Below are 16,059 nucleotides of genomic sequence, written 5' to 3' on the forward strand. Positions count from 1 at the left end.
TGCGTGCCGATATTGAATTTGTGATGAAGGTGGCTCCACAGAACAGCAGGGAAGGTCAGTCTGTGGTAAGAGTGTGAAGAGTTAGTTGACCCTAACATAATAAACTACATAGCTCACTGCACACCGAACCCCAGAGTCAGTTCCCGGTAGATTAGCCCCCAACTTTCCTTGTGAAATACAAAGGTATGAAACCTTTAGAAGGGAAACAAAGGCCAGCGGAAAACTTGTATGACCTCAGGGGAGGCAAAGTTTTATTACAGATGATACAGGAAACAGCAGTAGGGAAAAGAACAGATGCCCTTTGGTAAACTAAGAATTTTTTTCAGATAACTACTTGAGATTTATTTCATTCATAGATGCATGCATATGTACACCCTAGTGTGGTGCCCACGGGAGCCAGAAGAGGACATAGGATCCCCTGGAGTTGCAGTAACAGATGGTTGTGAGCTGCCTGATATGAGTGCTGGGAACTGAACCCAGGGTCGCTGTAAGAGCATCAAGGGCTTGTCATGGCTGATCCATCTCTCCAGTCCCTGGAAGTCAGCTCTTAAGAGAACAAAGACACCAGTACCAGAGCAGTTCTAAGGAGCTCCCACCAGAGTTCTGAACCCTCTCCAAAACTCAAGACTTAAAAATATGGCAATCCCATGCATTTTGAGCAAGATAAAATCTGAACAGGTAGATTTCCAAGTGGTCTATTAACTCATGGAAATTCCTAAAATTTTTTTTTTTTTATTGAGGAGGGCAAAATTAAAATTATCGAGGCAGGAGATGACTAGGCACTCATCACGTAAGGAAAATGCTTGGACGGCAGCCATCCCAAGTATTTATAAAGATATGGAGTACTGGAAGCGGTTATGCTGGTGGTGGGGAGTGTTCAGATGTGGAGAACTTCTGATGCCAGTGGCTGCTAACAAAGGGAAGGATGTGCACACGCTGTGCTCTTCTGTTGCACTCAGGTGCCCACACTCATCCCAATTACTATCTGTGGGCACCGAAACCCAGCTTTGAGGAAGCCTACGGACACAACCTGCAGCAATGCAGAAATAACTCAAACATACGCAACTGTTCAGTGTATTAAATGTTTGCTATATTCTTAATTGGATAATTTATAGCAATGAATGTAGATGAACCATGAGTCCATATGAGAACAGGAATGAGTCCTGTGTTGATGGAGTTTCAGTCCCACCTGATCCTGCAGCCCTTCAGTCCCAAATAACACACAGACTTATATTAATTATAAACTGTTTGGCCTGTTGCTCAGGCTTATTACTAATTAGCTCTTATAACTTAAATTAACCCATAATTCTTATCTGTGTTTAACCACGTGACTTGGTACCTTTTCTCAGCGAGGCTTTCTCATCTTGCTTCCCCTGCATCTGGATGATTGTCTCTGCTTTTCCTTTCCCCAGAATTCTCCTAGTCTGGTTGCCCCACCTACACTTCCTGCCTGGCTACTGGCCAATCAGTATTTTATTAAACCAACATGAGCAACAAATCTTTACAGTGTACAAGAGCATTGTCCCATAGCAGTCTTACACACAGATTGTTGACCCAAACTAAAGGATTCTATTCCTATGATTCCATTTACACAAAATGTGAAGGTCAGTAAGGCAATTTTACTTAGGAACTGACTTAGTCGACTTCCTCTTGCTATAACAAAGTGCCGGAGGCTTTAGTAATTTGCAAACCATACTTACCGACTAGTAGTTATGCAGAGCAGGGGATCCAAGAGCAGGGCGCCAGCACCTGCATGGCCTCTGGCAAGAGCCATCGGCAGCATTACCGTACAGTGAGAAACGGTAACCATAGCAGCCTAGTCCTGCCTCCTTGTAAAGCCGCTGCGAAGGCCTCCTCCCATGACCTCGTCTACTCCTAGTTTCCTCCCAAAGACCCACCTTGAAAATATATGAACTAGGAGCTGGTGACGTGTCTTGGGGTTTAAAAGATACTCGCTGCCCAGCCCGACAAGAGTTAGTCCCTGGGATCCACACCGTGGAAGGTGAGAGCTGTCCACTGCATGCCGTCCTGTGACCTCCACTCAGTTACAACACGCGTGCACATATGGGTGCACACACACAAAAGATAATGAGTAAATAAGTAAGAAAGGGTTTAAAATATATGCGCTGGGCAGTTAAGTCTGCAAAATAGGTCTTGTTTTGTCTTGAGACGGGGTCTCATGAAGCCCAGGCTGGCTTTGAATTTGCTGTGTACCTCAGGTTAGCCTTGAAGCCCTCATCCTCCTGGCAGCACCCCTCAAACCTTGGGTCAGTGCTGGAATTGCAGGTTTCTGTCAGCACACCTGGTCGAAACACGCATTTTTGAGGAGACACATTCAAACCGTAGCATAATAGGAGTTCAAAATAGAAATAATAACTGTGAAAATGCAAAATATGTGGAGAGGAGCCCCGAGACAGGAGAATATTGTCGGGTAGGGACTGCACAGAGTCAAGACATTCCACTGGGGGCATGAACAGTCACACAGAATCTATTCTCTGTCCCCAGATTCTTAAGGTCGGAGCCCTGACCTCTTGTGTTACCATGTTGAAATGGGAGCCTTCAAGGAGAGGCTCAGTGAGGTCACCAGGGTTAGGGTTAGCATAGCAATCGAACTTCTATACTCTACAAGGAAGAAAAACCCAATTGCTCTCTATGCCCTGGGAGGATACAGGAGAAGACAGCCACCTGCAGTGCAAGAAGGGGACCTTTTCCAGGCTTTCCCCTCCCAGGGTCTCCCTTGGTCAGCCTCCCAGCCATGAGGGGATTAGTTTCTGTCATTGAAGTCATCCAGCCGACAGCATTGCCTTGCAGCTAGCCAGACTAGCGAAGCCTTCGCTTTCCAGCGCCTACGTCACTGCCCACGCGGTAACACTTGTTTATGACATGCATGTGTCCTGGTGAGACGTTTTAAAAACAACACAATTTGTAACCCTGAAGTCTGAGCATAAACAAACCTGTAATCCCAGCACTCAAGAGGTTGAGGTAGGAGGATCGTGATAAGTCCAAGGCAAGTTTGGTCTGCATAGGGAGTTTCAGGCCAGCTTGGGTTAGAGTGGGATCCTGTCTCAAAACAAAATAGTAGCAATAATAATAATAATAATTCAAAAATAAATGAGTACTGCGTAAAATGGCAAACACTGAAAAATATAAACCAGAATATAATGCCTAAGTAACTTATGGGACTCATATTGTATATGGTTGAGATGATATTGCATTAGATTTTCTGCCCTTCAGAACTTGTAAGGCAAGCGTTTTCCTTCTCAATGTGAGTCATTCGGGAGTAACCTGGGGACTGTGGTTAAATATGGAAGACAGGCCGCATGTGCTTTACCCTCAAAATGCCAGTGCGGTGACAGCGCTGGTATAAGCGCAGCATAAACATGTGAACAAAGGGAGAAGGGAAGGAAATACAGAGACAACGATGTCACAACAAGCTTGGGAGACCAGAAGTGGGCGGAGGAATGGCAAAGCCCTGAACAGACTGGCTTTCTCGCAGGTGGAGAAAGATGAGATCCTGGCATTTTACCCCCAGAAAGCTCTAGAGTTGACAAGGTATAAACAGTAAAACCCCAGGAGGAGCAAGAAGATGGGACATGGGGGAGAGATCATGTAAGCCTGCTTCTCCAAAAGGAGAAACTCCAAAGAGTTCTAGGGGCCTGCAAGATGGCTCAGTGCGGAGGATGCTTGGTGCCAAGTCCTGTGAACTGAGCTTCATCCCAGAACCCGCTCGGTTGAAAGAGAAAACATACTTCTGCAAGTTGGGGAGTGGTAGGGGGAGTAAGTATGGCTAAAATAAACGTTTGCTTTGTTTGTTTTTCAAGATTAGGGTTTCTGTGTAGCCCTGGCTGCTGTGGAACTCACTTTGTAGACAAGGCTGGCCTTAGACTCAGAGATCCTCCTGCCTTAGCCTCTTGAGTGCTGAGACTGAAGGCGTGCACCATCTCTGCCCTACTGCTTCTCTGTTTGCTGTTTGTTTAGTGATTTTTGCATTTGTTCTAAACAAATTGGGTGGCTCCCAAAGGATGACAGCTGAGGTGCACCTCTGGCCTTCATGTACATGTATTTACACATGTTGCAACTGCACACATGGGCATACACCCCCCCCACACACAAAGATATAAAAAGTTTAAATAAAAGAATGGGGAAATGCTAGGCTTGGTAACATATGCCTAAAACCCCAGCATTCAGGAAGCAGAGGCAGGGAGCACAGAGTTGAAGGCCAGCCTGAGCAACACAGCAAGATCTAGGCCAGCTTGGACTACATAAGACCCTGTCTCAAACAGTACAAAGAATGGGCAAAGATGTAAGGAAGGACAGACAGAAAGCTAGCTGGAATAGAGAAAGTAGAACTTACACCAAAGAGCAGGAGGCCAGACAAGCATGACACTCTGAATGCTAAATACAACAGCAAGTCTGAGCTTCACAATGAATGTCACAAGAACAGTATTTACAAACTGAAGAATGTGGGCATGCATACGCAGAGCTATTGGAGGATCTGAAAATCGCATTCTCTGCCTGTAACTGATGAAGTATAAAAAAATCTGTAAAGATGGAGAGGGGATAGGAATGGGGAAATGCATGCACACCGTGTCACTCAAAGATTAAGCCACAAGACCATATGTGTTAACCTCATCCTAGCCCCACTCCAAAACAAAACAAACAACAACCACAAAACCCAACTCCATTGGTTCCACAGATAACAATAACAAATAGCGAACTCTCTTGTCACTCTGCCATAAAGTTAGAAAATGGCAGGAAACTGGAAGGAAAGGAGGAAGCCTTTTCACTAGGTTGTGCTAAAGCTGTTCTTCAAGAGCTCTTGAACGAAAGACAGCTACAGAGTAAAATTGCAGAATCTCTGGGGACAAATGAATTTAATCAGAGCCTATAGGGGTAAAAACAGTTCTCAGGAGGTGATTTACAGTTGAGCAGTGTGGGATCTTAATATCAGCAAAGCTAGGAACATCTGGCACAGAACTAGAGAAAGAATAAAATAAATGAAAGGCAAGCAGAAAGAAAAAATTAATAACTGGAGAAGAGATAAATCACAAAATGGGGCTAATAGATTCAAATGAAATCTATACCCGAGACCTCTGTACTAAAGAATGAAAAAACATTATTGAGAAATTTTAAAGTACTTACATAAATTTAAATATATCTTGTGATAATGGATGAGAAGATTACTATTATTAAACTGTTAGTGCTGCCCAAATTTATCTATAGATTCAGTGAAATCTCACTAAAAATCTCAGCAGCAATTGGTTAGTAGAAATTGAATGGATAGATTTTACCAGCATGAAAGAGGTGAAATTGAACTATTTTCTATGATAACCGTAATCATAATAAGAATCCTTATATTTTTGTGTCATGATTTATTCTTTGATGAATAGCCTTGTGCACATATCTTTGTGCAACTAATGCAACAAAATTTGAGAGATGAGTTTTTAGAAGTAGAAGTTACTGGGCCAAGGAACATACACCTTTTTATTTTATTTTATTATAAGACTGGATCTCATGTATTGCAGGATAGCCTTGAACCCTATGTGTAGACAAGGATGGCCTGGAATTTCTGATTGGCCTGACTCAACTCCTGAGTGCTGGGGATTGAATGCGTGTTCTTTCTACCCCACCCTGTTTATGCAGCGCAGGGGATTGAGCTCAGCTGGGGCCCTGCATGCCAAGCAATCACTCCACCAACTGAGCTACTCAGTCACTCACTTTCCAAAGCTATGTCAGTTTTCATTCCCAGGAATCACTGAGAACATTCTCTATTAGACTCCATACACACTGAACTGTTGACACAACTTCTTTTATAAACACACTCTGAAAAGATACAAAGCTCTCCCTGTTCTAGTCCAAGGCAAGGCTGAGTACTCTCAACCTTGTGGAAACAACAGATTAGCTCTGATCTTTGGGGGTGTGAGCTGGAAACCATTAGATGTTCGCTGCTAGGACCCAGGGAAAAGAATGCATATCCTTGAGATAGACCCAGTCCCTCCAGATCACGCTGTGTATTTGTTTAGGAAGAAAAGAAATTGTAGCCAGTCAAGACTCAGAAGCCAAGGGAATAGCCTTGTCCTTGACACAATCTGCCCAGTAGACACAAGCCCTTCTCTTTTCTTAGCTTCCCATTGTGCCTCTTTGTAACATCAGCTATGTGCTAGTCTCTGCGGGCTAATGGGAGCTCCCTCCCTCCCTGCCTGCCTGCCTGCCTGTCTGCTTGGGGCAAGACAGACACACAGAGCCCATTTTAAATCTCTTCTTATGTTCACAATAAACTAAAGAGGAAGAATGTGCTAGAAGAGGAATCAGGAGGAGATGAAATCATACCAAGGAAAAGTATTATACCCGTCTTCGCCCTCCTATCAAGCCCCAGGTTCACACAGTCACCGAAGGAGTCCTTTCATAGCCTGGACCTTCACTTGCTATACCCATGTTCTGGAAAACGGTTGCAGGGAAGACTTTGGAAGAAGTATTTCCTCATTTGCAAGAAAGCATGATTTTCCAGGCACACTCGGGGTTCTTAGTGCAAGTCTGACTGAGATGACAGACTTGCACTAAGATTTGTGTTACAAATGATGATTTTTTTTAATTTTTAAATCTTTAAAATTGTTTTTATTGAGCCATATATTTTTCTCTGCTCCCCTTCCTTCTTCTCCACTCCCGTTCTACCATATCCCATGGTTCCCATACTCCCAATTTACTCAGGAGAGCTTGTCTTTTTCTATTTCCCATGTAGATTAGCTCCATGTATGTCTCTCTTAGGGTCCTCATTGTTGTCGAGGTTCTCTGGAATTGTGATCTGTAGGCTGGTTTTTCTTTGTTTTATGTCTAAAAGCCACTTATGAGTGAGTACATATGATAATTGTCTTTCTGGATCTGGGTTACCTCACTCAACATAATGTTTTCTAGTTCCATCCATTTGCCTGCAAATTTCAAGATGTCATTATCTTTTTCTGCTATGTAGTACTCCATTGTGTAAATGTACCACATTTTCCTTATCCGTTCTTCAGTTGAGGGGCATTTAGGTTGTTTCCAGGTTCTGGCTATGACAAACAATGTTGCTATAAACATAGTTGAGCACATGCCCTTGTGGTACAATTGAGCATCCTTTGGGTATATACCCAAACATGGTATTACTGGGTCTTGAGGTAGGTTGTTTCCTAATTTTCTGAGAAATTGCCATACTCATATCCAAACAGGCTGTACCAGCTTGCACTCCCATCAGCAATGCAGGAGTGTTCCCTTTACCCCACAACCTCTCCAGCATAAGTTGTCATCAGCACTTTTGATCTTGTCCATTCTTACAGGTATAAGATGGAATCTCAGAGTTGTTTTGATTTACATTTCTCTGATGGCTAAGGATGTTGAGCATTTCCTTAAGTGTCTTTCAGCCATTTTAGATTCATCTGTTGAGAGTTCTCTATTTAGTTCTGTACCCCATTTTTTATTGGATTATTTGTTCTTTTGATGACAAATTTCTTGAATTTTTTGTATATTTTAGAGATCAGTTTTCGGTCCGATGTGGGGTTAGTGAAGATCTTTTCTCATTTTGTAGGCTGCCATTTTATCTTGTTGACCATGCCCTTTGCTTTACAGAAGCTTTTCAGCTTCAGAGGGTCAAATTTATTAATTGTTTCTCTCATTGTCTGTGATGCTGAGGTTATATTTAGGAGTGGTCTCCTGTGCCAATGTGTTGAAGTATACTTCCCACTTTCTCTTCTGTGAGATTCCATGTAGTTGGCTTTATGTTGAGGTCTTGTATCCATTTGGATTTGAGTTTTGTACATGATGATAGATATGGATCTATTTTCATTCTTCTACATGTTTATATCCAGTTATGCCAGCACTATTTGTTGAATATGTCTTTTTTCCCATTTGGTATTTTTGCTTCTTTGTCAAAAATCAGGTGTTCATAGGTGTGTGGGTTGATATCTGGGTCTTCTATTTGGTTCCATTGGTCCTCCTGTCTTTTTATGCCAATACCAGGCTGTTTCCATTACTGTAGCTCTGTAGTAGAGTTTGAAGTCAGGGATTGTGATGCCTCCAGAAGTTCCTTTATTGTACAGGATTGTTTTAGCTATCCTGTTTTTTTTCTTTTCCATATAAAGTTGAGTATTGTTCTTTTGAGGTCTGTGAAGAATTTTGCTGGGATTTTGATGGACATTGCATTGAATCTGTAGATTGCTTTTGGTAAAATTGCCATTTTTACTATGATAATTCTACCTACAAGAGCCTGAGAAAGCTTTTCATTTTCTGGTGTCTTCTTCAATTTCTATCTTCAAAGATTTAAAGTTCTTGTCATACAGGTCTTCCACTTGTTTGGCTAGAGTTACTTTGAGATATTTTATGCTATTTGTGTCTATTGTGAAGGGTAATGTTTCTCTCATTTCTTTCCCAACCCATTTTTTATCTGTGTACAGGAGGGCTATTGATTTTTTTTTAGTTAATCTTGTATCCTGCTACATTACTGAAGGTGTTTATGAGTTGTAGAAGTTCCTTGGTAAAAATTTTGGGGTCGCTTATGTAACCTATTATATCACCAGCAAATAGTGAGAGTATGACTTCTTCTTTTCCAATTTATATTCCCTCGATCTCCTTTTGTTGTCTTATTGCTCTAGCTAGAACCTCAAGAAATATGTTGAATAGATATGGAGAGAGTGAACAACCTTGTCTTGTTCCTGATTTCAGTGGGATCACTGTGAATTTCTCTCCATTTAGTTTGGTGTTGGTTGTTGGCTTGCTGTATATTGCCTTTATTATGTTTAGGTATGTTTCTTGTATCTCTGCTCTCTTCAAGAAGGGATGTTGTATTTTGTTTAAGGCTTTTTCAGTGTCTAATGAGATGATCATGTGGCTTTTATTTTTCAGCTTGTTTATATGGTAGATTATATTAACAGATTTTCATATGCTGAACCATCCCTGCATCTCTGGGATGAAACTGATTTGATCATGGTGGATGATTTTTCCGATGTGTTCTTGGATTCAGTTTGCCAGTATTTTATTGAGTATTTCTGCATCAATATTTGCAGCGGTCCGATTAATAAATCACCAAGGTAATAGGTATTTGAACAAGTTTAATAACAAAACCAGACTCACGAAACCAAGGTTCCAGCGGAGTAGCCAGCGGAGACAGGAGAGGAAGGGAAGGGGCGCGCAGCCTTTGCCCGCCCAATATATCAGTAAACATACGCCTGAGGGCAGCCCGCCCCCAAGGGGAGGGTTTATCCCTACAAATATTCATGAGTGAGATTGGTCTGTAATTCTCTTTCTTAGTAATGTCTTTGTGTGGTTGGGTATTAAGGTAATTGTAGCCTCATAAAAAGAGTTTGACAGTGTTCCTTCTGCTTCTATTGTGTAGAATAATTTGAGGAGTATTGGTATTTTCTTCTTTGAAAATCTTGTAGAATTCTGTGCTGAAACCATCTGGTCCGGGAGACTTTTGCTGACTGTTTCTATTTCTTTAGCAGTTATAGGTCTATTTAATTTGCTTATCTGGCCTTGATTTAATGTTGTTAAGTGTTATTTATTCATAAAATTGTCCATTTTCTGTCCTGCCTGGTTCCTACATTCGTTAAATCTCAAAGAAATCACACAGAGGTCTACATTAGTTATAAACTGATTGGCCCATTATCTCAGGCTTTTTATTAACTCATAACTTTTATTAGCCCATTCTTGTCTATGTTAGCCACATGGCTCAGTACCTTTTTCAGCAAGGCAGTCACATCTTGCTTGTTCTGTGGCTGGGCCAAGACTGCAGACCAAGCTTTCCTCTTCCCAGAATTCCCCTGTTCTTGTCAACTCACCTTTACTTCCTGTTTGGTTGTCCCGCCTATACTTCCAGCCTGGCTACTGACCAATCGGCATTTATTTAAAATATAATTGACAGAATACAGACAATTGTCCCACATCATACAGGTTTTTGAAATATGACCTAAGAATTCTCTGGATTTCCTCTGTGTCTGTTGTTATGTCCCCTTTTTATTTCTGACTTTGTTAATTTGGATATTTTTCTCTCTGCCTTTTGGTTAATTTAGATAAAGGTTTGTCTATTTTGTTGATTTTTTTAAGAACCAACTCTTTGTATCATTGATTCTTTGTATTGTTTTCTGTTTCTGTTGTTGATTTCAGCTCTCAATTTGATTCTTTCCTGCCATCTAGTTCTCCTGAGTGAGTTTGCTTCTTTTTGTTCTAGAGCTTTCTGGTGTTCTATTAATTCACTAGTGTGGGATTTTTCTAACTTCATTATGTAGGCATTTAGTTCTATAAACTTTCCTTTTAACATTGTTTTCATTGTGTCCCATAAATTTGGGTATGTTGTATGGCCATTTTCATTGAATTTTAGGAAGTCTTTAATTTCTTCCACTATTTCTTCCTTGACCCATTGATATAAGTGAGCATTGTTTAATTTCCATGTAGACTTTCTAGAATTAGTGTTGCTGTTGAATTCTAATTTAAGCCATGGTGATCCAATAAGATACATGGTGTTATTCCAATTTTTTATCTGTTGAGATTTGCTTTGTTACCTAGTATGTGGTCAATTTTTGAGAAGGTTCCATGAGGTGCTGAGAAGAAGGTATATTCTTTTATGTTTGGATGAAATGTTCTATGGATGTCTGTTAAGTCCATTTGAGTCATACCATCTGTTAGTTCCCTTTTTTCTTTCTTAATTTTCTGTCTGACAGACCTGTCCATTGGTGAGAGTGGGATGTTGAAGTCTCCCATTATTAGTGTGTAGAGTTTAATGTGTGATTTAAGCTTTAGCAGTTTCTTTATTGCTTAACCAATGAAATCAACAGATTGATATATGATACTCCCACATCAATGCCAACCTATAGTTTTCCCTTGTTTGTTGTGTCTTTATCTAGTGTTAGTACCGGGGTAAATCAGACTTTGTGGAATGAGCTTGGAAGCGTTCCTTCTCTTTCTTTAAACACCTGGAAAAACTCAGCTATAAACACGTGGTGACTCCATCTGGTCCTGGCTGCTTTGTTGGGAGAATCCTTCTTCAATTTCGTTACTTGCTATTGATCTGTCTAGGTTTTACAACTTTCCAGTTCTATATTTTTAGATTTTGTGTTTCTAGAAATATGTCAGTTTCTTCAAGAGTTTTCAATGTATTTGAATATAAACTTTCAAAATATTCCCTCGTGAAGCTGAGCTGACTCAGAAGGTAAGGACACTTGTCACCAAGTCTGGTGTGACTCACATGACACAAGGAGACATCTGACTTCTGCAAGTTGTCCTCTGAACTCCACATGTCTGTCCACACACGCACATACACACATGCGCACACACACACATGTGCACACACACACATATATACACACACCTACATACATACACACGCACACACAAATAAATATTTTAATATTTTAAAATCCCTAGTGATCACCTGGGTCTCTGTGGTCCATGCTGTAATATCCTTTTGTCTCTGACTTTATTATCTTATGTCCTTTAATTTGATTGCTTTGATAAGCTTTTGTCAGCTTTATCACTTCAAATAACAAAATAGGTTTCATTTGTTTTTCTGGAATTTTTTTCAGTTTTCTCTTAATTAATTTCAGCTCTGATCTTTAATTTTTCTCCTACAACTCTTGAGATTGGCTTGTTCCTTTTTTTTTTAAGACCTTGAGATGTGCTGTGAAGTTATCTGATGTCTCCCATTGTCACATAGGCACTTATAGCTGTAAACTTATTTTAGAACTGCTTTCACTGCACCCAACAGGCTCTGGAATGTCATATCTTAATTTTAACTTGGTTCTAGGATTTTTCTACCCCTTCATTGGATTTCTTTGGTTGCCCACTAATTGTTCGAAGTATATTGTCCAATTGCCACATATTTATTGTTTTCTGTACTTTCTCTTGCTGTTGATTGTCACTTTTATTTTGATATGATATGATACATACAAAAAAATTTTGGGTTTTTTTATTTGTATAAACTTGCTTGAGTGTTCAGACCATGTATGTTTATAACTATTATATCCTTTAGATTTATTATTCATGAAGTGAGTTCTTGGTGTCCTCTAATTTGGGCCTGAAGTCTGTTTTCTGGGATATGAATACAGCTGCTTCGGTTAGATTTTAGATTCCATTTAGCGCATCTTTTTCAACTCCCCCAGACCCCGTGTTCAACTGTGCTGGTGACATGAGTTTCTGGTTGCCAGCAAACCGTTGCGTCATTTTTTAAATACAGTCTACTGAGATGTGTTTTTTTTTAAAGGCTTATTTTTATTTTTATGTGTACGTGTATTTTGCCTGCTTGTATGTCTGTGCACCACACATGTGCAGTACCCATGGAGGCCAGAAGAGAATGTCCTAGCCTCTAGAACTGGAGTTACAGATGGTTCTCAGTCTCCATGTGGGTGCTGGGAACTGAACCCTGGTCCTTTGGAAGAGCAAACAGTTCTCTTAACTACTGAGTTGTCTCTCCAGCCCATGGTCAGTGTGTTTTAATTGGAGAATTGAGAACATTAACTCTCAGAGTAACTTTGGAAAAGAATGTTTCTCTCCAGCCTGCCAGCCCGCCACTGGCAGTTGCTTCCCAAATAATTGACTCAGAGGCTTAATATTACTTATGAATGCTTGACAGATAGCTAAGGCTTATTACTAGCTAACTCTTACGCGTAAATTAACCCATGTTTTTATTTATGCTTTGCCACGTGGCTTGGTGCCTTTCTGAGTACAGCATGCCCATCTTGCTCTCTCTGTGTCTGCAGGCTGCTCTCTGACTCCACCCTTCTTCCTCCTCACAGAATTCTCTCTGTGTCCGGCTGTCCCACCCAATCTCTTCCTGCCCAGCTATCAGCCAGTCAGCTTTTTCTTATCCATGAGAGCAATGCACATTTACCATGTACAAATATGGTTCCACCGTACAGGGCCCTTTGTTTCTCGCCTCAGCCGGACCCACAGCTCCCCAGCGAAGCTCTTTCCTGGAGTTCTTTCCTTCTCTGTTCCTGGGATCCCACATCCTAGTGTTTATTGGTAGCTTTCTTGTTGTTCTGGTACAGTCAGCCTAGGTTTTCATAGGCAGGGGACCAGGAAGTAAATGTTTGTGAATTTTCATATTCCTACATGTTAGTTTAACTTCATTTCTGACAATTTGCCTGACAAATTCTGTATGGGAAAGTTTATGGCTCCAAACTTGGAGGCTTTGACCTTCTTTCCAAGCCAAGGTAGCCCCCGAGCTATCTGATGGTGTTTGTATTCTCAGTTTGGTGGAGTGGATGAGAATGGCCCTCAGAGGCTCTCATATTTGAAGGTTTGGTTCCTGGTTGGTAGAGTGTTCAGGAAAGATTAGGAAGTGTGGCTTCTTTGGAGGAGTTGTGTCACTGAGAGCAGACTTTAAGGTTTCAAAAGCCCATGCCAAACCCAGTTTCTCTTCGTTCTTCCTGCCCATGAATCAGAATGTAAGCTGTCGGCTACTGCTCCAGCCCCATGCCTCCCTGCCTGCCTCCCTGCTCCCTGCCATGGTGGTCATGGACTCGGCCCTGGAACTGTAAGCAAGCCCCCAGTTAAATGCTTCCTCTTCTAAGTTGCCTTGGTTGTGGTGCCTCTTCACAGTGACAGGGCAGGACTGAGACATCAATCCTTTGTGGAGAGCCTGTGTGCTTGTTTTCTCTGTCTCTCAAGCAGAGCTGTTGAGTTTGTCTTTGTGGAGAATGATCTGAACCTTGGTGGAGTTCTGCCATGATGAGGCTTTTTAACTCTCTCGCTTGTTTTACTGAATGTTTGCCTGCATTTTAAAGACTTAGGTATTTCAATTTGGGGAGGTTTTTATTTCCTTGAACAATTCCTGTGATACTTTAACCTGTTTCTTTCCCGATTTTCTCTTAGTGTGGGAGCAAGCAGAGCCCCTGATTCTCCATCTCCCTTTTAGTCATTTCTGCTTTGGGTTCTATTTTCTGAGATTTCTAAAACTTTGTTTGCAGTCTTGCTTTCAGAAGTTCTATTTTGTTCCTTAATTTTTTATAGATTCCTATTCTTGCATTAAGAAATGTTTATCTCACCTTTTAACATTCTAAAAATATCAATAGCAGAGATTTTATTTCTCTAGATTTCTCTAGTTCTCTCTTTAGTGTTTCTTCTTGTCTTTTTACACCCTCTTTGGTTGCCTTGGGCTTTTGTTTTATTTTGGTGATGGTGATGGAGACAGGACCTTGTATATAGCACTGATACTCATGCATACGGTCCAATCTGGCCTGTAGATCATCACAATCCTCCTGCTTTGTCCTCCCAAATGCTGGGATTACAGGAATGCACCACCTTGCTTGGCTCCTGTTTTCGTTTTGATTCAAGCACCCCTTGAATTCACAAAACTCCTTTGCCAGCTTTCTTATTAAAGGAATTGCATCCACAGCGGCTGGTGGTGTTGGATTCCTGTGATCCCAGCACTCAGAAAGCTAGGTAGGAGGATCACGAGTTCAAGACCAGCCTGGGCTACATAACTGGGCCCTGATAGACAGAGAACAGGGAAGATCTTCGTGCACTGTGAATCTGACCGATGCCTAGGAATTCAGCAAAGGCAGAAGTGGGAGCCGCCTGCCTTTCCATGAAAACTCCGCCTTCCAACCTCAGGCTGCATTGCCCTTCCTCTTGTTCCCCTCCTGAATGTAAGCACCTGGTCCACCTCTGTAGCAGGCAGAGAATATGCGGTGACGTCGGCTCTAGAAGGCCCAGCTGCTTCCCAGAGAGACTGGGACAGGCTTTCTTGAGCCTTGTCTGCACCTTCTCCCACAGCCCATCCTCTGGAGTCCTGAGCATCTCTCCATCCCGAACTGTTCAATGTTCTGTGGGGTAGCTTGTGTTTATCCTACTGGGTTTATGTCTTTGAAAAACCCTCTCTCATCCAGAAGGGACTTCCGGGTAGGATGGAGGTAAATGCATGTTTAGTCAAGAGTTCTCCCATGTTTTACACAAAAGCACATTTATAATTTAAAGTTTTAATTGTGTCTGTGTGTGTATGTGTCTCTGTGTGTATGTGTCTGTGTGTGTATGGGTGTATATATAACTGTGTGTGCTTGTGTCTCTCTGTATGTGTATGTGTCTGTGTGTGCATGTGTCTCTGTGTGTATGTCTGTGTCTCTGTGTGTGCATGTGTGCGTATGTGTCTCTGTATGTGCATGTTTGTATGTATGTGTGTGTGCATATGTGTGTGTATGGGTTGGTAAGTGTGCAAATGGAGGTGGAGGATTGTGTACAGTTTCTTATCAGTTACTTTCCACCTTAGTTTTTAAGACAGGGTCTCTAATTGAGCCCAGAGTTCATGGATTCAGCTGAGCTGGCTGGCCAGTGAGTTCCAGGGAGCCTCCTGTCTCACTTACCTCATGCTGGGACTATAAACACAGACACATGCTGCCATACCTGGCTTTTTACATGTAATCTAACAGATCTCATGTTTACATGGAAAACCAGCTATCTCCCCAGCACAAGTCATAGGAGATTTATGTGTGCATCTGAATCCCCAGAGCCACGGTTCCCCAGCCAGCATATTGGCATCAGCTGGGAACATGCTAGAAAATCCAGTCCTTGAGTTCCACCTTGACCTACTGAGCCAGGCACTGTGAGGACAGCCCAGAAACCTTTTGGAGCAAGGCCTTCAGGTAGATCTGATGGTAGCCAGAGTGTGACAGCTATCGCCACTACTGGGCAAAGGATTCTGAACATTCCAGAAACATCACCTCAGCTCTTCAAATCTACACCCAACAAGTCACCGCAGAACAAGGGGGCTGGTTTGAGACAGTCAATTCCATCAGGCTCCACCCTGTTGATAAAACACCTCCCTTCTACGCCAAGAAGGCCAGGAACACAGCTACACCAGGCCAGGCATGGTGAGAAAAGAAAAGAGGGTTGGAAGTGGGGACGTACAGGAAGAGCACCACAGCAGAGACCTGTGACTCTTCCGCATCTTCCAACACCCGCAGGTTGGGAAAGGAATCTTCAGCATCCATAGGATGGGGGCCTCGTACAGAATGGGAGCCTCAGTCTTCGCCTGACTTTGTCCTCTGCTTACAAGCTGCTCTCTCTCTCTCTCTCTCTCTCTCTCTCTCTCTCTCCCTC

General features: G+C 42.0%; 1 protein-coding gene across 5 annotated transcripts in view; it reads left to right on the forward strand.

Moving 5' to 3' along the window:
- The window catches only part of Scn10a (sodium voltage-gated channel alpha subunit 10), a 90,923-nt gene that overhangs the window by 9,054 nt on the left and 65,810 nt on the right, over nt 1-16,059 (forward strand). The window lies entirely within an intron of this gene.

The sequence above is a fragment of the Alexandromys fortis genome, unplaced genomic scaffold (assembly GCF_014885135.2).
Source record: "Alexandromys fortis isolate MF-2015 unplaced genomic scaffold, M_Fortis_MF-2015_v1.1 scaffold_44, whole genome shotgun sequence".
Lineage (NCBI taxonomy): Eukaryota > Metazoa > Chordata > Mammalia > Rodentia > Cricetidae > Alexandromys > Alexandromys fortis.